The sequence below is a fragment of the Pezoporus occidentalis genome, unplaced genomic scaffold (assembly GCF_034315485.1).
Source record: "Pezoporus occidentalis ecotype Australia unplaced genomic scaffold, CSIRO_AGI_Poc_V1 ctg97, whole genome shotgun sequence".
NCBI classification, from domain to species: Eukaryota; Metazoa; Chordata; class Aves; order Psittaciformes; family Psittacidae; genus Pezoporus; species Pezoporus occidentalis.
This window is the reverse complement of record NW_026916336.1, coordinates 1,337,822-1,364,792: the sequence shown is the minus strand read 5'-3', so window position 1 is coordinate 1,364,792 and position 26,971 is coordinate 1,337,822. Positions and strand designations below refer to the sequence as shown.

General features: G+C 44.7%; 2 long non-coding RNA genes across 2 annotated transcripts; one reads left to right on the top strand and one right to left on the bottom strand.

The window, feature by feature from the left end:
- Window positions 1–7,206: 7,206 nt before the first annotated feature.
- On the bottom strand, window positions 7,207–9,217 carry LOC134157491 (uncharacterized). Its single transcript, XR_009962336.1, has 2 exons — window positions 9,109–9,217; window positions 7,207–7,553 (listed from the first exon to the last, which is right to left on the bottom strand). It is a non-coding gene; the product is annotated as an uncharacterized LOC134157491 (long non-coding RNA).
- LOC134157492 (uncharacterized) lies at window positions 8,996–26,551 on the top strand. Its single transcript, XR_009962337.1, has 3 exons — window positions 8,996–9,141; window positions 10,462–11,006; window positions 26,408–26,551. It is a non-coding gene; the product is annotated as an uncharacterized LOC134157492 (long non-coding RNA).
- The last annotated feature ends 420 nt before the right edge of the window (window positions 26,552–26,971 follow it).

Below are 26,971 nucleotides of genomic sequence, written 5' to 3'. Positions count from 1 at the left end.
GTGCTTCCTGCTTAGAATCAATTAGTTTTAATGAAAAGGTAAAAAAAGAGTTGCTATATACTGGCCACATGGCAGCTTCTCGTGTAGGGAGAGGATCTGAAAGCAGTGCCAGGATGGTGTATCTGTGCTGCTTTGTAAGTTCAGCTGCACGCAGAATGACTTCGTATAGCTTTGATGGCCTTTGAAATGGGAGACAAGATCAAGCTGCAAACCAAGCTGTGTCTGCTCTAAGGAATGTCCTAAAAATGCTCAATGCATCTGATGTGTATGCAGACAATTCAGTTGAGATGGGCTGATTAGGTCACATGCCATTTATTTTTTTTGCCTGTTGGAAGTTCAACAAAGCTAAAGGCTTGTGAGATTTTGGGGTTTGGGAGCTGTGGTTTCAGGATCTTCTGGTTTGGGAACTTCCAGTTAACTCACATTATGTGAATTTAACTCATATCAGATGCTGGCATGGTGCTTCACCTCTGTTGGATTATCCAGATCTCATGACATGGAGTTTATGCTGGCCAAGGAAGAGGAGTCGACCTAGCATAAAACCTGCCATGACACAGTCTAATCAGATCTGAGCCATCAACAGAGCCTCAACTGAGTCAGTACCCAGTGTCCCATTCAAGGGGTGCTACAGCCGGATTCAGTGCATTCAAATGATGCCTGTGGGTGCTTTCTTGTGCTTGTGTTTATACCTTTCTTGTTTGTAAACATGTGCAAGTAGATAGAAAGAAAGTGGTATAGTGAATTCCAGCGTTAAGTCAAGTGACTACTGGATTTTACCAAGAGCTCACCCAACTCTACTAAAAAGTCGGTTGTCATGTGTTAGTTTGGAGCCCTCTGGTTTGGCCTCAGCTGTTTTTATTCTCTTTATGATATTTACTGAAAGAAAACGAAGAAAATAACTCCAGGTGGCATTGTGCAAAAATTGCATGTTTAGAATGAGAGTGCTGCATTTTGACTTTTTCTCAAACACAAGTGTGATACCTTGCCCCCTTTTAAGTCAAGTACTGGTTTAGAAGAGTAGAAACCAAAATTATAATCCCCCCGAAATCAAAATCCCACTGAAAGCAAACTCTGCATTGCACGGTTTTCCTCCTCTCTGTGTGGAGAGAGGTGGTAAGAGGAGGTTGGGACAGGAGGATATGAAGAAAGTACCATGTGTGACAGATGTTAGTCATGTTGTTTGATGCTCAAGCTGCACTTAGTGCATCAGTGAGGATGAGGAAATGTAGAAACTTAAATAAAACTTTAATTAAAGATAATTGAACATACTCATCCAATCCAGGGTTTGTTTTTGTTTTTGTTTTTTAAGACGCATATTATTAAGGAGTCTGGTAAAACATTTTATTTAATGTCTGAGTAACATTCGTAACTTGATTTGTATTTTGGACTCCCAAAAGCTGCTTGGCTAAGAAACTCCAGAAACACTTGAATTTATTTGAACTGCATGTCCTGGAGCCTTGCCTTGATTTGGATGATGTGTTTAAGCTGAGGGGAGATTGAATAAGGAGGCCTGGCCATGTGTTTTGTACAGTAGGTTTTGCAGGCAGAGATTTAGTAAGGGAGATTTGTTACGTTTTGTTCAATGTTACTGTTATTTGTATGCCACTTTTCAAAGCCTGCATGCTTCCTGCAAACATCTTGGCGTACTTGTAGGCCTGTCTTGTGTTTTGATTTTTGCTTGAAAATGGAAGGTAGAGTTAAGGTTATTACCTCTTTTAGGCAAATAGAGATATTTACAAAGCATTCATCTGGGCATATGTGTGTGACCCAAAATTATGCTGCTTTTCACCCCAGAGTGACCAATAAGTTAAAGCTTTCACAGGTGCATTTGTGTGTGGTTATAAACCTAGCTGAAATCTAGAGCTTGTGGAGGTGATTAAAAAGATTTAATCAGATACTGCATTAGGTTGCACTGTCTTAGTCCTGACATCCAGACTTCAGAGAGAGCCTTTGGTCTGGGTTTCCCAGCAGTACTGCTTCCCATGATGGGCTGAGCAATGGGGTGTGAAGCAAGCACCAGCATCCAGGAGCTGGAATGTCCTGCTCAGCCCTGAGGGCTGCCATTTGTTTCTCTGTTCAAGCCTTTCTTCCCTCTTGCTTGTTTAAACGTTGATAATCTCTTTGGTACAGTGGATATTTGTTGTTGGACTTAGCTGTAAAGCTCCTGCAAAGCTCAGGGTGAAGGCAGGGAGCAGCTGGCAAGACGTTCCTCTAATGGATGCAGTTAGCCCTCCCTGCCTCATATTCTTGTGTCCACTCACCTCTTTATTTTGCTTCCTTTCTCTTCACTGCCATCTCCTTGCTCTCTTTATTCCACTTCTCACTTCTCTGTTCCTAGCATCTGCCACTTGGATTGAAGAGTTCCCATCTGCTCATCACCTGATGGGACACATCCCTGCCCAGAAGCTGGGAAGAATTGGTAATAAATAGGAGAGATGCAAAGATGCAAGAGGCAAAATACATGTTAATTTTTTTTTATTTCAGGCTTCTGATGGTCAAAATGGCTGACAAATCCTATTTCTGCTGCTCCCTCCCTTTGTTTAAGTGAAGGGGAAGAGTGTGGCTCTGGAGGATCAGTCTCATTTTGTCTGGCCTTTATGCCATTGTAGGGAGGTCCTCAGAGAAATCGCGTAAAAGCATGTGCCTCATGCGAGTACTGCCTTCTGTTGTGAATTCACCGCACCTCGTGGTGTGTGCCTTTCTCTGAGCAGGACCTGAGTGTCACAAGCCAATGAGGGAAGAGCCACAGCAGAAGCCTGCTGGGTTGCTGCATATTCACACTGACTCAAGATACTCACCACCTTTCTCAGCTCTAGTTATGTGGCAACATTAAATATGACCACGGGCATCTATCTAAAAGATTAAAGTGCATCTGGCTTTTTCCAGCCATGCAGGTGAATGAAATTTTCCCTCCCTCTCCAGCTCTCCATAGAGACCAGCTCCCTGCTGCCTGGGTTGCCAGCCAGCCACAAGCTTAATTGGGGCTGTCATCAGAAGAAATGAGTTTCCAGATGAGCTGAGTTCAAGCAGGTCTGGATCTGAAGCGTGCAGATGCCCATTCCCTTTTGTCACCCTTTCCCTTCTGCCTTCTATTTTTTCTTCTCTCTCGCCTCTGTTTCTATTTTTTAATGTTTTATTTTAAGGTTATGAATGCGAATGTGCTCCCCTGATCACGAGGGGTGAAACTCGGTATCCAAGTAACTTCAGAGAGGCACGCAGGCAGTGCAATACAGTGCAGGGACCTGCTGCTTGAAGGGTGGTGTAATGCTAGTATTGTGAAGCACTGGTCGGGGGCATGTTCCTTAGAATCATAGAATCAACTTGGTTGAAAAAGACCTCCAAGATCATCAAGTCCAACCATTACCCCAGACTGCCAAGTTCTTGGAATGGAGCATCTCCTGTCTGCAGCCAGGCTTCTAGAAAAGGCTGGGAAGGAGAGAAAGCCTGGTGAAATTAACATCTCTTACAGTCTGTGTCCTAGCATCTCTATGTGTCATCTCACTTCAACAGTGTCTAATGCTGTGCCCCAGACAGGGTGGGCTGTTTCTATAAGGCCACTGCTCTGTGTGTTGATCACTTGTACCATCTCAGTATTTTTTCAGTACTTAATCTCATGTTGTCAGGTTTTAAAGGCTGGGCTTTTAGTGGTGTCCTGGAGTGGCCAGGGCTGATCATTCCTCTTTCCAACTCCCTTCTCAGTGCAGTGCAAGTGTGATTAATTCCTCAGAGCACCATTGCTTTCAGTAGCACTCTAAACACTCCCAGTGTTCCAGAGCTATAGTAATGATTGAAGTGTGATAGGACCTCCATTATGCCATGGAGCAATCTCTTTCCAAATGCCTGTGTCCTCTAGGTTTGTCTGGGGCATAGAATGATCTTGAGAGATTGAGCTGAACAAAACCTCTCAGAGACTGCAGATTTTGGGCTACAACTCCAGTACCTCTACTGAGATGTCCTCCATACCCTTAAAGTACTGAAGTCACCGAGTACTGTTGTTTATCCAGTTTTTCTGAATGTACCATGTAGCAGCATCAGTGCTGTCGACACTAGCTCAGGTCACCAGATAATACAGCTCCCTCTCTTAAAGGAGATAAGTTGTTCCCTATTCCTAATGTCACTTGGCAGTTTGCTTCCCAGACCTCCTGAAGACCAAACGTGATTCCCTATGCATCTAGTCTCACAGAAAAGGTCAAGGGAGGTAGCAGAAAGAGGCATGACAGATGGAGAGACCACTCTGTGCTGTGAGAGAGCTGGCAATTACTTATTGATCAGCTCAGGAGGTGATGCTTCGGCTTTTGTAAGTGACATTGGTCTGGAGGGGGCTCCAGTGCAGATGCTGTGTGAGCATCTGCATTAGAGAGATGGGTTTTTCTTGGTGAGTAGGGTTGAGGAAGATAAGGGTAAATCCCACCCCAGGCTTTGCTGTCTCTCAGAAGTCTCAGCCTGGTGCTGACAGCTGTGTTATTAATTGAGTGAGAGTAGGTGAGGTGAAGCCTGGGCTCTCCTCCTTTACCCCCATGTCAGCACAAAGGCCAAGCCATTGGCAGTGAAGAATGATACCAGCAGTTCAGAGCTGTAAGTGTTATCTTATTCCTTTGAGCACTTTACCCTGCACATCACCGAATCTATTGAGGGCTGGACTGTGGTAAAGAGGGACAGTGCTGCCCACGGCAGGAAACCATTTCCCTCTCGACCCACTTTGACAGGGAAGCAAAGCAGGGCTTCTCCCACCACGTGGGGATTTGTTCTAGCTAGCAAAATTCATGGTTTGAGAGGCCATGGAGCCAAATGCCACCGATAGGTTCCATAAAGGGCTGGATGATTTTATGGCCAATAATAACATTTGTAGTTATACATGCTACAGTAAGATAAGGCTAATCAATTCTCATGCTTCAGGTCAGCAGATGATTGCTGCAGGGGTCAGGAAGGAATTATTTCCTCACCATTTACAGCTTTACTTATTTGGCCAGATGCATTAAGAGCCTTTTAATTATTTTTTTTTCCTCTTCTGTCCTCTGAAGCATATGGAATTAAGCACTTCCAGAGACAATGCTCTGCACTGGTAGGGCACCAGCACTCTTGTCTGGCAGGGCAAATCTTGCCTGCATTAATGAACCCTTTTAATGCTGGGATTTTTGCTGGAAGTTAGCAGGGTGTTTTTTATTCCAGAAGAGGATATTTCATTACAGCTTCCTGATGTAACTTGGGGGAAAATTCATTTGGTTCTTCAAAGTGAATAATGTGTTTAGGACCTGCTCTCAGCTTGGGGCCAGAGCTGGATGGGAATTTTCCACTGCAGTGGAAATGCTAATTACTGGGCATAGCAATTTCTGTAATTCTTGATTTCTAGCTTACACTGTACAGAAAAGCTTACAAACAAGCAACCAAAACCCCAAAACTGGGGCAAATCCAAATTGAAGAACTTTGTTTGGGATTGAATCATATTCTTTGCTTTAAATGAACCGAAGCCTGCAGTTAGTAAATTCAGTGCTGGAGAGCTTCTGCCAGGGCTGGTTTTGGGGAATTGTGATGCAGATGCTCTGTTCCTTGGCATGGGCTGTCCTCCTTGGAGCAAGCTCCTCTTTACTGTGCTCTCTAGTGTCATGCCCTTAGCCAGGGGAACTGAACACTCTGGAAAACAGACTGACAATCCCAAGCTACGATTCCTATGACTCCACACAACTTTGCAGAAACACACACCTTAAAAGCCCAGCTCTGAAAGGATCTTAAGGCATCCCAAGTTAAGATAAAACTGAGGTTTTCTTGATTCTATTCTGAGTCTCACTTTGGGGGAAACTCCATTACACCTGTCTGAGTTGGTTAAGCAAGCAGCAGCACAGAGCTGTTTGGGCTTCTCATACCATTTCCTTGCTTCTGGCTGGAGCCGGGTATGTTATAATCCACCTCTGCACCAGCTCAGGATTTGTCTAGAAGCACCGTTCTCTTTCATCAGGAAAAAAGACACATGCCATCCATTTCAATGAAAAATGCATAATGCCTTTTCCTCTTCAGAAGAAACCTGCAAGAGAATTTTTCATTTCAGAAGCTTTCCACTGATGCTTTTTTACCAAGGAATATTTTTTTAAATTATTTTTTTCATTTGATTAAAACAAACATAATTTTAAAAGCAGAAAATCTGGGATGTTTAAAATATTCTCTTTAAATTAAAAGCTCCAGTTGCTTTGTGGGACTTTCAAATGAGCTGAAGTTTGCCCTGACTCAGACTGGAGCACTGCAACCCTTGGGCCAAATTTCTTCTCTACTGTATTTTTTTGTTTTGTTGGTTTGTGTGGGTTGTTTTTTTTTTTTATTTTGCAAACTTAGGAGTTGCTGAACTTTTGTCTGACTTACGAGAGCAAAATACATAAAACATCTCCCCTGCTCTTCAGGACAGCAATAGTGTATGCTTCCCTACCCTAATTTGTCACATTTCTTTTAGCAGGAAGGGAAGCTCCAGGCAAAGCCTGACACTGCCATATATGTTTGACAAGTGGGTTTCATAATTTGCTCCAATCTCCCTGACTTGTAGCCATTTTTGGCTTCTCTTTCTGCCTTCTGTCTCTGGAAGGGCTGTCCCCCTCCAGCCTCAGGGCAGTGAGCTTGATGTGGGAAAGGCTGCCTTGCCTCTCCTGCTCTGTCCCCATGCTGGGGTAAATGTGAGGTGCATAATGAGGTGATTAGAATGATTATAAGAAGACAGTGATGTGACCTGTGTTATCTCCTCTGGGACTTCGACCGAGGTGACTATGTGGGAGACTGGAAGTTGCAACAAGGTAAGAAAGAGGAGGGTGGGAGTGAGACTGGGGAGCCTTAACTTAGGCTGTGATGCTAAGGAAGGTCTTAACTGACTCTGTGGTTAAGCTCCTCTTGAGGCATCTTCCAACTTGTGCAAATTGTCATTTTCATTCTTTCTGCTTATTTATTCTTGCTGCTTAAAATCCCAGTCTGCCCCAAGAGTGACTGGGGTCCTGGGGAGTGTTGTGGAGATTCAGACCCTTCCCATAGGCTGGACCAGGTGAAGAGTTTCCATCTCAGTTCTGCAACAAATGCTTCCCAAAAAATTTCATTCAGCTCATCCATAGGTCAAATAAACCCTGCAAAAACTCCACACTGAGGGAAAAATCTGTATTTTACCTACGAGAATCTCTGCCACAGGATTCAGCTTTCTGAAGTAGCTTGCTTGGGTTGGAAAGGGTTGCAGGCAGCTCAAAGCATAAAGATTTTAACAGGGAGAACATTACAAGGGCATTCTCCTAGCTGAAGGCAAGAGCCTGCTGGGCTGCTATGCTCCAGTGCCTTGCAGGAGAGATGTATCCTTCTGTCCCGGCTTCTGTCTCCCTGCGTCTGAGCACATCAGAAGTTTAAGTGCACTTATTGTCAGAGAATATCTCTGAGGGGAGTTGATCCATTCCCCCATGCTCGTAGAAGGGGTTTTGGATTCTGAAGTGGTGCCTGGGACAGCAGTGACCCTTGCAAGCTTGAGTTGTCATCCTGAAGTTGTCAGAGATGCTGGGCTGTGTCTTCCTCTGCAGCAGTCATACATCTCCTTTTGCCTATGGAGAGATAGAAATAAATAAATTGGGGGTTATTAATCAGAATAATTGTAAAATTTACACAAATCACTGCCCTCTTTCCCAGTCTATAATCACTTGCCTTCCACAATTGATCAGATAGTGCCAGTCAATATTTTAGTCTTTTTCAGTACCAAGGTGGCAGTACTGCCGTTTGTGCATTGGGCAGGGGTAGCATAGACCAAGAAATCGTTATTGCCATTCTTTTAATACAGACTGGGAAGAGTGAGGTTCACCTGCTACAATGAGAACTTCTGAAAAATGCACCAGGAGAATGGCAAATTAAATCTTTCAGCTGCGTTTTGCTTTTGGTCTGCGTTTATTTCCTATCTGGTTGAAACCTCCTGCAAAAAGCTCTACTGGACCTGTGTGCAGGGAGGTCTTGGCTGAGATTCAACCACTATAGCTTCGGTTCTGCCTTGTTTTTGAATCTAATATTCAAGTTATAACTGAGTTCCCTCTCAGCAGAGCTGCCTAAATAGGGAAGAAGAGAGGGAGATTATACATGTTCTCCCAATTGGAAAAAAATCTGCTATTACTAATGAAATGTTGAGACTTCAAAAATGCAAGTCAGTTCTTCATTTTGATACTGCAGAACTGCCTGTATGGGTGGGAGAAGCAATATGACTACTAATTGTACACAAATTCTCTATTTCTTTTAATTGTTTCCATAACTTGATTTACTTTTGAAATACTCTGTGGATGCTTTGCTTATTTACTGTCTCTTCACATTACTATCACTTTTCCTGCCCTGGCTGATGAAGCACATTCATCATTTCTTTTCATTTGGCATGGACAGGTACAGTTGGTCTTAATATAGGAGCCTGCTTAGAAAAGGAGCTTCTGGCAAAATGGTTAGTATAAATTTAAAACAGAGTTAAGTGATCTATAGGGAAGAGGTAGAAGTAGTTTGAAACTGAATAAAACACCCTATGAACATCACTTCAAGAGCAAGGAGGAAGATCTAAGCAGGATCAACTTATTTTGTAGATAGGGTGTCCTGGTTTCTGCTGGATTAGAGAATTTTCTTCCAACTTTCAAGCTGGAAGTGTTTTCAACATTATTCTCATATTAAATTCAAAACACAGCACTGTACCAGCTACTAGGAAGAAAATTAACTGTATCCCAGTATAAACCAGGACACAGAGAAAGGAAAAGTTTGGGCCAGTATAATGGGAGATCAGAGAACAAGTATTAAGACTGTGTCTTGCCTTGGTTCTTTAGCCATTAAGGTTCCAGTGAAATACCTCCAGAAACATTTCTGAATGGCTTGAGGACTTCACTTGGACATTCAGGCTTAACTAGAAGGTGGCATGTGGGGTGCAGCCACAGTGTCTGCATAACCCCTAGTGCACAGCACATTAACAGACACAGATGCATGCATTTATCCTTGTGTGTGTCAGGACAGCAGGGGAATACAGCTCAATTTCTATGGCATCAGAGGAAGATGTTGCTAACCTGGCCCTCTTCAGCAATCCCTTTGCTTCCCTTCCATATTGCTGCCTTTCTGCACATTTTAGTCACATGGTGAGCCTACCTGTTATGCCTCAGAGATGTTCCTCCTGCTTCTGTAGGTAGCCAAAAATACTTGCTAGCTTTCTCTCCTTTTTTTGCTGCATCCAGAGATCCAGTCAGGTGTTTCTTGCTCAGCTGCATGCCCAGTTCTCTTCTTTCCCACCTATTGCAATAGCATTTCTTCCTCCTGTGGAGTTGTTGGACAGCTATGCTCAGCTACAGACTACAGCTATTGTCCTCCTTTGCCCATGCTTGCTGAAAAAGAGGCTGTAACAGCTATTTTAATTTCCTCAGGTTTAGCTTCAGCTTACTGCTTCTTGGCTTGAAGGACTCTTACATAAATCTAAACTAATCAGTTTTCGGCCAAGATTCAAGACCTACTCTGTATGTTATTTCCCATATGCTCTTTATAATGTTTTGTCTCTGGACTATTTTTGCTTCTAATTTTTCAGTGAAAGTAACCTAAACTGGCTGAAATAAGTGTTTCAAAGATGACTTGATTGTAAGCCAGTGCTGGGGGCTGCCTTATATAGATGTTTCCTAAGCATTTTCTTCAGAAATAGTCAGCCCAAAAGCTGGTCTCAGAGGAGGGTCGTGGATCAGAGTTATCAACACAGGTTTTTATGAATCATGAGACTTGCACTCAAATTTCAATTCAAATAAAACATGCCAATTGAAGTGTATCTTTCCCTTGTCACTTCTGCAGAGAAAGATTTTATTAACACCAATTGCATGGAAACAGGGGTCAGCTGCAGTGCCCCATGTAGATAAAAAGACATTAATGCACTTAGGCTGTGACAGCAAAGAGCAGCTGGTTTTATTTAATGTTCCTTCTAAATCCAGTGGGAGTTTTGAGTGAATGCTGCTGGACTCAGGCTGAGTCCAATGACAGATCCCTGGGGCAGAAAGGCTGTGAAGGAGCATTCTGTGGCACTTAGTGTTGGTACCAAGATCTTGAGTGGCTCCAGTTTATGTGGTAGCATGTTGTGAGGACCTTGGGATCACTGGAAATGAGTGAAGGATGCTGGATCTGAGGACAGACAGATGATCACAGGCAAATCCTGCCCAGACACCTGCCAAGCTGCGGTGGCTGGCTGCTGGCATACCTAGTGCCAAAGGGCTGGGAGCATACGTGGGGTTATTTCTACCACTCACTTGCCTGAGCTCAAGCCTCTGTCGTGGTTTGTGTATCCTGGTCTTCTCTTTCCAACAGATTCATTTTTCACTAGCTCAAATTACTGTCAGAGCTGGAGATGAACTATAGCCTGACCCAAGCAATGGATATGGAAAGCTTTGGGAAAGGACTGTCGTTGATGTGGCAACATGCATCCACAACCCGGTCCCGAGTCCTGCTCCACTGTGGTTTCTCTCACAGGGTCCCTAAGCAGGAGAAGGGCTGTGGCCCTTGCACAGAGCACAGGGCAGGAATGCACATTTCCCAGTCCCATGATACTGTCCGCAGCATGATGTGATGCTGCTGCGGCTTCCTCCACTGCAAGCTCAATCACAAGCTTCGTCTCATAGCACAGGACAGCATTGTTAAAAAGGCCAAGGTTTTAAAGCTCCGCTGCTCACGCTGCTCCTGCCCGGCGTAGCCAGCTGTGATGATGGATGTATCTCTCCATCCTCGGCAGGAATTGTACAACATCTCATGACTGTGATGCCTGATCAATTAGTACATCTCCTTCCATCAAGCAGACTATTTTGACGAGCCTGAAGCCGGCTTCCTGAGGTGTGGGCTGCAACCTGCCTGTGCCTTTCACAGCACATGCACCATCTCCCTGCTGAAGAGGATGGGAGCTGCTTCTGGAAAAGCTTTCTCCTTCTAGGTCATCTAATTTGAACCTTTCTACTAAATAGGCTGCTTGACATTTTTTGATATAAAGGTCAACATCCTCTGATAGACTCCAGGATTTTAAGGTAAGTGGAGGAAATGGCATTGGTAGGCTGATTTTGATAATGATACTAATCTTGTATCTGATCTTTGATAACGATTCTAACCCTGTCAGTGTGCTGCTCATATCTCTGAAAATGTGGCTGGTGTCTTTCTTTGGCAGAACCAATGTTTATTAGCACAGAGGAGCTTTACTGGAGACTTTAACTTGTGCAAGAGCTGCCATACTGAATGCAGAAAAGGAAGCTTGAATTGTTTTTAGGTAAAAAATCAATGAGAACAAGTGATCTTGGCTAAATATGGTCACAACCTCCTGAGACAGCTTTCCCAAACTTGATATGTATTTGCTGGTTAATTATTGTGGTGCTGAGTACACATTAGACACACCAGTCAAAATGCATTTACAAGTGGGGACTTTTTTGTTTCAGAAAACATCTCCAAATGCTACAAATCCTTTTATTCAGACAGAGGAGGACAGAGACTACCTTTTATTTGTGCTACTCATGAAGCCATGAGGTTTGGGAAGCTTTGTGCTCTGGGAAAGGTGAGAAGTGGTTCAGTACAGGGTTGCATTGCATCCTTATAGGCTGTGGGCGATAGATTGTGAAGCACCTCTCATGCAGTATGTTGGGGAAGATTTCTGGCCATTGTGTAAAGGCTTTTAAAATGTGCAAGGTAGAGCAGAAAGAAATACGTTAGGACTGGGAAGGTTTATCTATCCTTCAGACCCAATGGTTACAGTGCTGGGGTGTGGAGATTTGGGTTTAGACCTTGGGCTCAATGGCTTTGGGACTTTGGTCTTCGAGGCCAGATGCTTACTATTAAAAACCAGGCTCCAAGCATGGCAGGAAACAAAAGCTGCTAGCTTTCCTCCCAAGAACTGTTTGGTCTGTCTGGAAGACTGGTCCATAGTACTGAACTGGTGACGGCATCGCGATTGCTGCAGCAACCTTTTGAGATCTTCCTGAGCCTGGAATAGGAAGAAGGTCTACCTCAGTAGACCCTTATAATAGTTATGTCAGTGTGTGGTTGCACAGGACACATGGGGCTGATGTCTAGAGAGAAATGCCCAGATTAAGACTGCAAAGTATGTTCGGGGTTCCTGAGAGGGCTCTCACAGCAGAGCTTTGCCTTACCAACCCTGATCTCCCAAGGATTCTTCAGGAGATCAGAGCTGGCAGCGTCTGGTTTCCTGTGTATTGCTGCCCTTCATGCTTTGCTGTCTCCTGTGAATACTACTTTAAATTTCCCAATTTAGGGTGATACAATAGTCTTTTAAATGGTCCTCTGGTTCCAAACACGATACATAGTATCATTTTCCAGGTAGTCTTAGAGCCAGGTAACTAGCAGTTTTCTCATCTTCTCTGTAAATGCCTGTTGTTTTTTCTCAAGAGCTCCATGTATGGTGTTCTTGGAACCTGGCTTATCTGAGTTTGCTTTCTCCTCTGCACAGTTTGTGTCTCTGCATATTGTCATGCACTTCCCACAGTTCCAACAGCCTTTATTCTCCTGGCTTATGATCTGTTGCTGAAAGCTGATTAACATCTCTCATCAGGTGGATCGGTTATTGCTCTGTATCTGGCTCAAGCCAAGAGGCTGTAGATGTTGGATTTCTTTGATAAGGTGCCAAAGTGTCATTCTGAAGTCAGAGCCAAAGCACTGAGTAATGCTTTTCCCATCTCCCACCATGGTAGACTCTCAAATCCCAGTAGAAGCAACTTAATTCTATTACTTGGCCACTTTCTATCAAGAATTATCAGCCGTATCAGAAGATTTGTGTTTCTTTGCTTTCTTTGTGTTTGTTAGGTTCTCGCTATCATTTGTTCCCTGTAGAGAGAAGTATAAAACTCCTTCCAGGTGACATCTGCAGAAAAAAATCAATTGTTTATCAACATTCCAGCAATCAATAAGTGCAGTGATAGGTGCAACTGTCTCTATTGGAGCTGAACCTTGATTGCTAAGCAGCCAGCTTTTTTGCTAAAGCCGATTGTGCCTGATGCTTGGCTGTACCTGTGTGGCCAAAGCTTGGAGGTGATCTCAGAGCACAAGTCTTCAGAGGAGCAGAGAGTTGCCTTTTGCTGTCCCAGGCCCTTCCCCAAGACAGTGGCTGTTATTGCTCTGTGCTCATTCTCTCTGATCTCTCTGCTGTCTAGCTGTGAGAGCTCTCTAGATGCTTGCACAAATGTGATCAGCAGTCAGGAAGGCATCTGGTCTTCGGGTATTTCTATACCAAGCCACAGTTTCACAGTGAAGAGGAGAGCCATGGAACAAAATACCCAACCCAGTTCCTCACCCAGAGGTGAGGACATCTGTGCTTACAGACAAGCAGTTACTACTGCTTGGAGGCAGTGTAGTACAGATACAAGCAGCATAGTATAAATACAAGCAGTAGTATCTGCTTGTCCCTAAGTATCTGGGCAAGCATATTATGGGTAGGCTTGTATGCTTGGCTAGACTCTCTTAGTCTCTCTAAGACCCTCCTCCCTTTTTCTGAATCATCCTAATGACTGTATTGTTTTGCCACCCCATTCTCTGGACAAGCATACTGTACTAGTAGGTATCTCTAGTCATCTGTAGTCTTCTTCCTTCTGTGTTACCTCTACCCAACTAGTGCTGCTGGTGGGCACAGAGCTGTGTCCTTTACCTGGGATACCTGCAGGCTTTCACTTTTGCTTTAAGCTGTTACTCGTTATCTCATTAAATGAGGGAATTTAAAGATGGCCCTATCTGCACAGGGTTCCTGAGCATGAGCTCCCACATCTTAACCAACTTTGAGGTCTCCTAGTGACTGCCATGTGGCTAAGATACCCCTTCACAAAAATGAGGCTAGGAGCTGGAAGAGTTAACATCAGCAGCTCACAGACACGCTGGAGAGTTACATCATGTTGCTGTGGAAACTAACTTTCTGAAACCACAGTGATATATGGTAAAGCTTTGGGTCAGCGGGTAATAAATTCTGTTTAAAAAGTGATTTTTTCCCCATCTGCTGATGTAAACATCATTAAGAGAAATGACGGCTGAGAGATGGATTTCTTTTTATATCAATTTTCAGACAAAGAAAATAATTTTTTTGTAATAAAAAAGTTGCTGGAAATCAGAGAGTGCTATAAATAAAAAAATAAAGAAAGAGCACTGGTGATGGAACAGAAATTTTCTGTGGTGATTGGTTTACAGCTCTCTGTGATTTAATGGGAACTTGCAGTTCCTTGTGGGAAGCTGCAGCAGAGCCCTGGATGGGCTCCATAAGGTGACGCTTTGCAAATTGTAACCTGGATCTCAAACTTTTGAGGACTTCAGCTCATCATTGTCCTGTGAGTATCCTGACATCTGTGCTTTCTTGTCCTGCCCATTGCCATTGAGAGGGCATATTTCCAAACTGCCTGCACTGGGTCACAGACTGCCATGCTACCGATGGGTAGCTTACCATTGCTAAGCTGTGGGGGTTTTCGGGTTTGTTTTTCACCCTTTGGGATCCAGGAGGGCGTGGAAGGAGGCAGCAAAGCTATGTCAGTTTACACAAAGCAGTGTGACAGTCCCAGCTAACTCCAAGTGTGTTACTGGGAACGCAGACAAAGGTGTCACCATGATTCATGGGGTAATTAATAAGCAATTAATGTGCTTTAGAGCTATACCTTTTATCTCGGCCATCCACTCAGCACTGATCCACTTTCTCTGATGACTAGGGCTCAGAATGGCTTGGGCAGACAGAGATGATGCTTCCCAGTTTCCTCCTTGATGCCACCAAGAGCACCACTATGGCACACCGAATTGGCACATCAGGGAATCTGCTTTGGAGAGAAGGAAATTTGGTTTGTTTTTTTTTTCCACTAACTGATGTGATTTAAAATGATTCAGTGGTTTGCCCTTGAAGTGAATGCTCTGAAATATCCTTCTTTGGCAGCTTCTCCATTCGCATCCCCAGACTCTCTGAAACCTGGCCCATGTGCAGGTACCCCACCTGGCATCACAAATTCACATTTCCCTGACCTACAGCATTGCTCTCAGCTCGTCCTTCTGCCTCCTTGCTCTCCCAGCATTTTTACAGCTGCCCCTGTTAGCCCAGTGTGTTCTCTCAGTTATATTAAAGCTTATCAAGGTGTTACGCTCATGTCTAGAGCTGAACAAGAAATGTATTTTCTATTTCCTGGCAAAATTCTGGCATTTAATTTAAATAGAGTTTTTGTTCAAAAATGCCCTTGTGAAACTATTTAAAAATTTGTTACATATTTTGAGTTGATTTTGGCATTTAAAATCAGTGTGTATATATCAATTCCAAGTGAAAAGTTGCTTTAGAATGAAAATCAAAGTATTATATGCCCTCATATTCAGGAAACATAATGTTTTGATGTTATCTAAACTTTCAGGTAATTTTTTTTGTTTGGAAACAAGAACATGTTGGTATTGGCATGCCCAGGTGAGTTGTTCTTTTTGCAAGAAATCAGCATGCTCCTGATGGAAAATCCCCAAGCAGTTCTGGTAAAAGCAGCCAAACCTTGCCCACATGCCATCCTTTTCACTACTCAGGCTTAAGGCTTGTGCTCTATGAGCAATCCCAAAGGCTGATAAGTAATCAGTGTAGCTACTATAGAGAATATCATAGTTAAATGTAATAATGCTTCAATGTTTGTGAGCTATGGGGATAGTCACAGAGGGCAATTGATAAGTAATGCTGACCAGGTCAACAAGAGGCAGAAGGTACCACAGCTCTGACACAGCATAGCTGTGAAATTTTGCACTTTGTCATAGACTAATGGAAACATTAGCAGGAATGAAACCTCACTGGTTGCTACTACAAAGCAGAGGAGGGGAAAACCAGATGTGTGAGATTGCAAGAAATCTCATCCCCCAAAGGCCAACATATGTGTCATTTGAGCTTGGTGTTTCAGGATCCTAAGTGATTGAAGTTGCCTCTGTTTATGAAGACCAGGTGCGTTGCAGAGGAGCAGCCTGTGTGCTGCATCCATCCGTGGGATAGATGCTCACTCAGGAAAATGCTTCTTTCAAGTGCTTGGCTGAATTTGCTGCACACTGGATGTGGTCACGAGTATGGAGACCATGTTGATTCAGGACCATGGTGCCAGTCTTGCATGGTATTGGAGGAACTCCTTCCTTATTGCATCCTTGTTTGTACTTCCAGGAATGGGGTTATGCTCTTGCCCTAGGAAGCTCTCCTCAAACTGCCTGCATTTTTAAGTGCACTTATATTCTTTTGTTTCTCAGGCCCGGCCTGGCACGTGGGTATTTTAAAAGCCACTTTTAGCCTGCCTATCTGCCAACACAGCTTGCCTACTGTAACCAACCCATTCATGCCGGCATTTACTGCTCCTCCAATATTTGTGTCAACTGTGAACTTTGCTGGCATCAACCTCATGTTTTCCCTTCCAGACTGTGGAGAAAAGTCTCCAGCATCCCTGGGTTGGGAGCAGAGCTTTCTCTGAACCCTGCCTGAGCTCCCTGCTCCCTCCAGAGTGAGGCACTGATCTTTGGAGGGGTCAACATTTCAAGTCTAGGGCCCTCAATTCTTTTATCTCCTTTTTGTCTGCCCTGCAGGATTACAGGACACGTGCTGGGGAAAGTGTCTGAGTTGTGGCCTTAGCTTGCCAGCAGTGACGAAGGGGCGAATGATCTTTCTGTCAGTGCAGTGCAGGACATCGCGTGCTATTGATTTCTTTAATTTATTTTTTTATTAAGCAGAACTCCATTCACAGCAGTGCAAAGCACTGCTTTAAATATTAATGCTTTCCCCCACTGCTCTCCTTCTCTGCCCCTGTCTCCTCCTGTTCTGCTGCAGGTGCCTCAGGCTGACAGGCAGCTGGAGGGTATTCCCACCAAATGATTAGCAGGTCAAGGACAGTGCATAAAGCACTCAGCTGTGCCCCTTTAGCATGGAAGCAACTTGACTTTTATTGCCAGTGCGAAAGCATCTACAAACATAGATTTAGCATCAGCCTCCAGGCTTAAGATACAGCTGTTATATTTTTCTTTCTCCCTTTAATTTTTTTCCCCTCTCCTTTGCACTAATGTAATGCTTATTTAGGAACTGCAGCCATCTGTGTCTGCTATGGATGGCACTGTTAAATTTGCTATTGCTTTCTTTCCCCTGGTTTGATGAGACTCCTAGTGCATAGAAAATTTCCCAGGACAGCAGAGACTTTCTTTGATTGCTTTTTTGATAACCTCCAAAGGAGATTGTTCACGGTGCTCTTTCCCTGCTGGATAAAGATGGACAGCCAGAGAGCTGAGGATCCTGCCTTATGTTGGTTAACAGGTTTATAAGGAGACAGCCGTAAAAAAAGGGTTGATGAAGTTAGAGGTGGTGGCTTTATCTGCAAATAAAAAGGGTGGGAATGAGGGGAAGGGCTTTGACCGGAGCTCTTCCCATTCCTCAGAGCAGCTTGCGGTTGATGGTGAGACGGCTCACGTGGGAACTGGGACAGTTGCAGTACTCCAGGGAATTTTTTTAGTGTCTTTCAAGTGGAATAATTCTGCCTCGACAGATGGACAGGGACCTATCCCAAGTCAGCAATCTGGCGAGCAGCATGTGCCGCGGGAGTCTGTGGCACAGCTCCGCTCCAGCCAGGCAGAGCAAGGATGGGTGTGTGGCTTTGCCATCAGGCACTTGGCTATTTTTGTCAGGCGAGGCAGAAGCTGATATCTTCCTGTTTTGTCACTGAGTTGCTTGTAAATGGCTCGTGTTCGCCCTTGTGAGGAAAGGTATATCTCAAAAACATCCATGAAGGGAAGAAAAAACCTCCCTCACTTGGGCAAAGCCCTGTAGAGAGACCTGCTCTAGACAGAGCCTGCAGTCCTACAAGTTCTTTATCTTTCAATCCCCCTCTCTGATTTTGAGAGTGTTTTCTATGTCATCTACTCCTTCTATGTCAACTCTTCTCCATGGGAATCATAGCTGCTCTTTGACCTAGGTTCTCTACCCTGCTGACTGCCCTCTTCATGGGAAAGTTAATGACAAGTTTATCTCTAAATACTTCTACGTCTTATGAAGACTCGTGGGGCCTTGGCGCTAGGTGGTGGAGGTGCTGCTTTATGGTTTATAGGTGCCAGGGAAATGGGTTGTGTCTGACCATAAAACCTTTGGCTGCATATATTTGGGTACCCATAACTGTACCCTGGCTCGTGTCTCTATTTCTGCTGTCTGAAGTTTGTTTATTTGAAATGAATGGAACAAGCTATTGATCAAACTGGTGATAATTAGCCCAGTTCAAAACCATGTCAGGGACTGCTGCAATCATGAGATGGTGCAGTTGGCCAAGGTCTAGACATCAGGAAATTTGGTTTACCTTTCTAGGATGCCTGAACGTCCCTGCATGCCTGAAGTTCACAGGCTTGATGGAAGCACCTTGGCTGCTGTCAAGGCTTTTACTGATGCCTCTCCATTCTTCGAACCCAGGCAGTCAGGAACATGTGATCATGCCTTCCATGCTCAGATACAGATCCTGAGATGTGCTGCCAGCATCCTGCAAAGAGCATGGTGTGTTTGGCTCCCTGAGCTGGTGGTGTGGATTAGTACCTGCAATGCCACAGGCACTCACACACCGCTAACACGTGAGAGCCTGCAATATGTTTCTGCAGCTGTCAGCATGATGAATGGACGTTATGTTTTATTTCCTGCTTTATCAAATACTAATTATGTATATGATAATTCTAAGCATCATGGCTACTTTTGGCTCATTTGGTTTTTCACTCTCCAGAGACATAGCAGGGTATTTCTTCTCCCTCCTCCCCTCTCATTCTTGAAATTCTGCTATAATTGCTTCTCTCTGGCTTTTGCTTGAGGTTTTCTACTCCAAATGGGTCAGTGTATTGATCCTGCACTTTGATAAGGTCAGAAGAGATCAGCTGTGACATTTCAAAAGAGACTTGCTCCTCCCCTAATGGGCTTAGTCATCAAAGAGTTTTACAGGGGACAGGGCAAGGGAGAGATTGAATTTAAATTTACATATGTTTATTTAGGCAATCTGCAAGGCTCTGAATAGCGGCAACATTTGAAAGACCAGAGCATCTGATGCATGGGTTGCAAACTCTGCATACGATACTAACCATCACAGCAGAACTTCACTGAACCTCAGTGTCTGTGACCCACATTACAGCAGATGCTGTCCAGGTAACTGGATGAGGTGGCATTAACTGATCACATAGGGTGCAGCAAAAGGCAATCCCCATACCCCACTTTTGACACATCTGTAAACCCTGGGCTGCACCTTCAACAGGGTGTCTCCAGCTATAGTTAATCTCTGATCATTCAGAGGAAGGGAAGGGAAAACAAACCTAAACCAAGCATACAGAAATAGCAAGCAACATCTGTCTGGCCAAATGAGCCTGGAGGAGGAAAACAAATAAATGAATTCCTTCCTTATGTCTGCAGGCAACCAGCTGAGGTCTTGGGGAATGAGATTGGACTGCAGCTACTGGCTTAATGAGGAGCTCCGAGGCTGAGCAGATTATGCAGAATTTCCTGTTCTTGTCATGGTTGAGGGGAGAAGGAAGGGAGCAGGGGCACCGAGGTGTGCCCTGCGCCATCCAGCTCCACTCCCTCCAAGCCTGGGGTTTGGATTTCCCCCTCCAGCTGGATTAAAGCCTAGCTGTTCAAAAGTTATCTGCTGCTGGGCTAATGATGTCAAATGAAGACGATCCACACCCTTGTGAGGTCCTCCAGTGTTCAGTTTCCCTCCCTGCTGGGAAATTGCACTGTTTTTGGGGATTTATCTGACCTGAACTTCCAGGCATTGAATCTCACCATGTCATTGTCAAAGGCCTAGGAAGTCCCCTGCAACCCAGGATATTTCCATGTTTGAGATGTCTAGACATATTGTGATCTCTCAAGCAACTCTTTGACAAACTGAACAGGCTGAGTTATGAGTTTTTCCAGCTCTCAGCCGTGTCTCTCTGGCCTCCGTTTGAATGCCCCTGGGGTCTCCTCTCCCTGCATGGACACCAAGGGCTGAGGCACAGCCTATGGAAGAGAAGGCTGGTTGCACATGGTTGAATATTTAGCAGCTTTGTTGTCACCCCCATGTCCTGCTTGGCCAGTCCCAGAGGCAGTACCTTAGGAGGGTTGAGCAGCTGGTACTGAGCCCAAACTGACAGCATCCTGTGTTAACCTCTTATGGTCCACACTTGCCTCACAGCTCTCCTGGAAAGGAATGTATTGATGTCCCCTGCCTCTGAGTGGCTCATGGTTGCTGAAGAAGGGGTAGTTGTATTTTCTGCCTAAGACATCCCTACATCTCCTGGAAAAGCTCTCTGAATGGAGAGCTATGGAATGCTCTGCACAAGAGCTAAACTTCAATTTAAAATGTTGAAGGGTTTGGTTTTGTTCTTTTTTTTCCATATGGAGTTATGTAAATGGAGATAAAAGAGGGGCAAAATGGTGGGTAACAGAGAGAGCAAATGCAAAGGGGCAGGGAAAGCGCAGTTCCTATCCCTGCTTGGATGAATATTCACCTCCTCTATGGAAAGCATTTTTAGTCCTTGCTGCAGTCAGTGCTTTCTGAGGTAATTTCCCATATTGTAAGTAGCTGCAATTTGCATTCCTGGTTCCCAGAGGTGTTATCTTGCATTTGGTTGCATCAGAAGACATTTTTCCCCAGTAATGTACATAGGCAATGTAGACAGGGGTGAGCAGCTTGTGGTGAAGGGACCATGCATGGCTGAACAAAACAGCCTGTATGTTATGTCACCTGCTTGTTGGAGGTGTACAAATGCTGATCCTCTTGAATCCATGGATCAGGGGGCCCTCGATCAGGGGTAGGCTCTGTTGGCACCTAATAGAATAGGGTGACTAAAATGTATTTAGTGGCTCTGTAATGGGCCATGAATCCTGCCCTTTGTATCTGATCTCATTTAGCCTACTCTGTAGCCTACCCTGTTCTCATCATTACTTATTGCATGACCTCTCTTTCTGCTGTCTATAAATGTGCCCAGCAAAGAGTATAGCTCCAGCAAATGGTGGATAAAATGCCGAATGATGTGAACAGGGTGCAGAGCATTGGCATTGATTTAAACTGCCTGGAAGTACCTGTCAATCCCAGAGCAAAAGCTTTTTGTTGGTGTTTTTTTTGGACGAAGAAGTGAGGTCATAAAGTTTTCTGGATATTCCAGGCAATGGCAGAACAGCTCCATCAGGCTCTCTTATCAGATTCTCTTTGTCTTGTTTATCTTTCTCTTCTCTTCTCCATCAGGGTAGGAAGTGCTTTCTCTAAAGGGCTGGTTATGCATTGCTAGAATGGGCAGCTGCAGCCTTTAACAGAGTAAGCAGACATGACACTGTGAGGTAATGCAAAAATTCAGCTGCTTAATGAAACATCTGGCCTCCAGGTCCTCCCCAGATCCAGTCCTGCACACCCTCGTGCCTTGAGGCTCACCGTCAGACTCCCCAGGATGAGAAAGATGTGTTTCTTGCCTGTCTTATGTACACAGACTTTTTTCCATGGAGGATTTCCAAGGTACCAGTATCTGAAATGCTTCTGGCTGCTGCTTTTGGAAGCACTAGGTAGACATCTGTCAACTTGAGCCCACAGAGGGAGGCTAAAGGAAGGTCACTTATTAAAAAGTCACTTTAACTAACTTTTTCTCACCTGAGTCTGAATTATCTTGAGGAACAGAATAGCTTTTGGTATTCTGGCTGTGATCCCAGCTCTAGCCCTGCAAATCCTGTGTAGCTCAGTAAAGGTAGAGCAGTCTGAGAAAGCAGAATCAAGCAGAAGGTCTGGGGTGTTACCAAACCGTGCGGATGGATTAAGTTTTGTGCCATTATTCAGGTTAGTGCTTTGCAAACACTATTTCCAGACAAGAAGAAATAGCTCCGATAAAGTTTAAATGAGTTTAAAGTCTGGGGACGAGGTCCTTAGGCCTTGGACTGGATGCAGCAGGACACTTGATTCCTCAGAAGTGATTCTGAGATATACAGCTCCCTTGTTTCTGTGTCTGTCTGGGGTATTGTGTGAGCTGGGCAGGCACAGGGCTTCCACCGTTGAGAGTCTGAGGTATGTTGGTATTGCCAATCTGAAAAGTGCTGCATGGGCTGTGATGGTACCAAGTCCCCTTGAGGACCTTCCTGCATGCTCCTGGATGCCGTGGCATAGCACAAGCTGCATTGTTAGTGGAGGCGCAGTGAGCTGCAGGGTTCAGGATGCGGCTTGGAATGCATTGGGAAGCTGGTTTGCCAAATGTGGCTTTCGGTTCAGTGCTGATGGGGCCTGCTAAAAAGTGTCTGTGGGCAGGCAGTTGAGATCTTCATTTCCTTTTCTTTCACTCTACTACTGCTCCTGTTAACCCTCTTCACTGCACTCACCCTAATGGTCCCTCTCTTGGTTTATGTCCTTCAAACTCTTCCTTTTAAACACTTAGTCATCACTTAGCTGAACTACTATATACAAATATAGCTCTTTTGATCTTCCTAAGTAAATCAATACCTCATGCCCTTTAATCTTTGTGTAGGGGCTTTCTTTCAGCTCTCTTCAATTTACTCTTTGAAAGTGTTGTCTTTGGGCCTGATTCTCCACAATTTCCAATTTCCCAAAGCCCTGACGCTTGCCCATAGGCAGGAATACGTGGTGGCTCCTTGTCACCTCCATTTATGTTCAGTGGCAAAGTGTTATGTACAGAGCATCTCCTGTCCCCTTGGACTTGTGTGGCCCTTCACAAGCAAACTCAAACTGTATCTAGAAGTGAACTGTGATGTAGCCCAAGCTCATGTTCCCATGACAGGTCTTATAGGACACTGCAAACTAAGGCAAAGAGCCAGCCTCAGGGTTGCTGTGCCATTTTGTGGTGAAGGGCAGTTGTTCCATTTGTGTTATGGAAAGGAATTTCTGCAGAAGTTGGTGGCTGTAGAGATGAATCCTGCGTTCTCTGCAATCATACAGCAAATATGTGACATGGGTACAAGCAAACCCAAGAGGAGTAAAAGGAAATGAGCTTCAAGTAGCAACTATTTATCCCTTCAGAGTGGGTAATGTGGGCATCACTTCCTGAGCAAGACAGTGCTAGCCCTGCCTGGCTGCTGCTGGGGCATCTTCATCCATGACTGGTGAGGTTAGATTGCAGGCTCAGCAGGAAGCTGGACCTCAGATACCCTCCCAAGGCACATGTGGGGTGAGAGGCACTTGTTATCACTGCGGCAGGGGATGATTACCTCTTGTCAGCTGCTTGGCTGGAGCCACAGGAGCACCAGGAGTGTCTTGCTGATGTACAGTGTGGGAGGTAATCTTGTGCCCTGATTTAATGCAGGTGTCAGACACTGAGTCCAGCTCACACTTTATCCCAAGTGTTTAGCCTGTTGGGTATGTTACATTTGGTAAATAAAACTGTCACTGAAATGGGTCTTGAATGTGGCTTTAGGGCAAGAATTAAGGCTCTCTGTAGGGCTTGAAGAGACCATTGTGCAATTCCTCCCCCTTTCCTTGCCCTGACTGTTACCTCCAGTTACCCTGGGACTATTCCACCGTTGGATTGGGAGCACTGGGAAAGTCATTTAAAGCCATTACAGCAAAAAGTCTTCCCCCCTCCCTTTCAAATGAAAGGTTTATAATAGCAATAAACCCCTTATTTTAGCATCTTGTTATGGGTCAAATAAAAGCTTGCCAGAGCATGAGACAAGAGAATCTTACCGCTCTGCTCATCCCCAGTGGATAAATGTAGTAGTGCTATCATGGGCCATATAGCTTAATTAGTCACTATTCTCTGCTGTTTCTTAAAAGGAAAAAAAAAAAACAAAACCCAACTAAAAACCTTTGCAAAGCCTAGGCAGGCTGTCCATATCATATTTCCTGTGTTCTAAGAGGTGTTAATGAATTCATTAATCACTTAATGGCAAGGAGGGTCTTTAGGGACCAGCATCACAATTTACTGCTCCCAGGAGGCAGACTCTCTGTCACTGATCTAAAGTTTCAGCTCCACTAATTTGTGCCAGCACAGCCACTGAGCTTCTTTCTGCCTGCAGTCCTCCCAGCATTGTGGCTACGAGAAGCATCGTAACGGTATACCAAAGTGACAGAGCCATGCATTTGCTGTGTAAAAACCTTGCAATGAATAATGTTCTGGCTCTGAAGTGTTCAGAGGCTGAACAGGGCAAAGGAAACATCTCCCCACCCTTGTGGTTGTGTTGCTTTCATGTCTTTTTTCCACTGGGACAGGCTTCCTGGAAAAAATACTGAAAAAGCTCCTCCTTGCTATAGGCTTGGGAGTGCACGGTGAGCCTCAGAGGTTTCTTGCTCACTTACAGGAAATACAAGCTATGGCAGCGTGGCTGTATAATTTGGCCTGGGACTGCAGGCTATGCCGCGAAATGAGTCTGTGAATCTCTTCTAATTGAAGAACGTCAGGGTGATGTATTTTGACTGAAACTGTCAGTTGAGACGTGAATTTGAATGTTTGCATTTCTGTTCTGCAGAAAATGTTGATTATTTCAGTCTCTCGCCCTTGTTGCAGGAGAGTGGCTGGTGCCAAAGTTCCCTACAAAATGGCTCTTTTGGCTAATCACATGGCAGTTCATGGAGAGGAGGACGTGAACAGAGCCCTCCTCTCTTCTAATTCCCTTCCACCAGCCTGTCATCACTTTGCAATTTCACCTTTTTAAGTTTTTTTCTTCCCTGCTTTTCTGTTATCCTGTTTAACTTCTGCTCTGATTTCTCTTTCCTTCTTTCCTCTCAGTCTGTTACTTTCCCAGACTGGAGCCAAGGGAAGCGAAATACGTAAGACTAGGGGTAGCAGTGTGGGCAGAGCTGTAAGCTCTCCGTGGCTGTCTGTATGCAGGCATTTGCTCCCCATGCCTGGTACCCTCTTGGGATTCGCTCCCCACAGTTGTCTTCTTTGTTCAACAGTCACCGCAGGGACGTGTTCAGATGAAAGGCAGGACAGAAGCTACATGTCAGACTGAGAGGAGAAAGGAGGAAGAGAAAGTAGGAATACAAAACCACTTCATCATAGCAAATACAAAGGGAAGCAATTTCAATAAATGCCAGATGGTCAAAATTAAGCAGAGACATGTAGAACCCTACATGTCCAACTGTTTACTTTGGCAGGGAGCTTCCAGCTTTTTAAATGAGAGCTTCCCAGGCCCCTTTTCTTCTCCCATGCTTTCTTCATCCACTTTGCTCATCCTCTGGACCCCTCTTCTTACTCCACCCTTCTCCTTCTCCCTTTGGTCTCTTTCTTGGCCTCTCATCTCCTACTGCTGCCCATAATTCACATTTCACCTCAAATGCTGCCTTACATAGAATCACAGATTTGTTTTGGTTGGAAGGGACCTTAAAGCTCATCCAGTTCCAACTCCCTGCCATGAGCTGGGACACCTTCCACTAGACCAGGTTGCTCCAAGCCACGTCCAACCTGGCCTTGAGCACTGCCAGGGATGGGGCAGCCACAGCTTCTCTGGGCACCTGTGCCAGCACCTCAGCACCCTCACAGTAGAACAATTTCTTATTAATATCTAATCTCAGTCTCCCCTCTGTCAGTTTAAAGCCATTCCTCCTTGTTCTGTCACTACAGGCTGTTGTAAAAAGTTCCTCTCCAGAACATAAGAGCAAAGGTTTATCCATGCATGGAAACCAGTCTTCATCTACTGCAAAGAGATGTCCCCGTTCAGTACCAGGCTTGTTGAATATGGGATCTTACTTCATGGCCAGGCAGATGGTGTGCCTCCTGCTGGGGTATCAGGATGATATCTGCATGGGGCAGACACATTGGAGTACCCCAGCTCTGGGGTTGTTCTTCCCCTGGGCACTGTTTTTTAACTCTCCTCCCTGGGGACTTGGTCAGCCTTTAGTTTTCTGGTTTGGCTGGAAAGCCAGCAGGATGCCTTGCAAGCAGAGGCCCCAGCACGCCCCACTTCTGCCTGCAAAGTGGGGGGAACCTGGCATTGTTCAATTTGAGCACCACCACACGACACATTGTTCCAGACAATGCAATCAGGAGGGCCCTTGTGCACCACAGGTGCAGAGATCCAGCTAGCTATGGGCTCTTTTGTGTGCGCATGTGCTCTCTGCATTCAAAACATTTATTATTCTAAATTGCCTTCTGCACATTTTACAATAATTACGACTAGTGTTTGCCTTGTTATCGCCACAGTTACTAACAAGAATGTCGTCATTATTCCAGTCATTAGCGAAATGGATGTTGTTGTCCGGAGCTGCTGGCTGTGGGAGTGCTTTCAGGAGGAGACTCGTGCTCTCCAGCCTTGCTTGTTCCATCTTTCTTACAGGGAGATGTTGTTGTTCTCAGTAGGGTTGAACCTAAGGGGGTGAAGAAAGAATGGAGATTACATGGAGAAGAATTGGTGTGAGAGAGTGCTGGTGGGTGTCAAGTTTAGCAGCAGGAAGCTCAGAGAAGCTGCTAATGGCAACATCAGTAGAAATCAGAGAAAAAGCAGCCATTTTCCCATGCTCCTTCTGTGTCTTGTGTGCCTTAGGTCTGTTCCTGGCAGTACAGTCTGATACCTCTCTCCTTAAATCCATGTTTCTTGGACATGAAGAGATGCTTTTGCTCTGACGATTGAAATACACCAGTGAAGTGGAAAAGCCTGGAATTCAGCTGACAGCACTCAACTGCTGCAAGGTGAGTCCAGCAAACCCATTGCCTGCATGGTGGCACCTATCTCCTTAGCAATTGGAAGCTATAGCAGACATTGTGGACCCAATGGGCCTCCCTTGATAAACCCTTGATAGAGGGTTGGGTAGACTACTGTTTTCAATAGGGGTATTTTTTATTGTGGCCTCCCTCTCAATATCTGACAACCCTGAAATATTTGGAAATTCATTTAGACTTCCCTCATATAAGGGTGAGGGATATGGGAAAGAAATTGTACCCCCCAAAACCTCCTGTTTTGCCTTGATGCCTTTTGTTTCATGTCCTAATGAAAATGTTGGACTTTAGGTTTCAACTCTTACACACATTTGTCTGGAAATCTCACCAAGCTCTTTACAGATGCTTGGTGACCAAATGAAGCATTTTGTTTAAGTTAAGAGGTTTCATT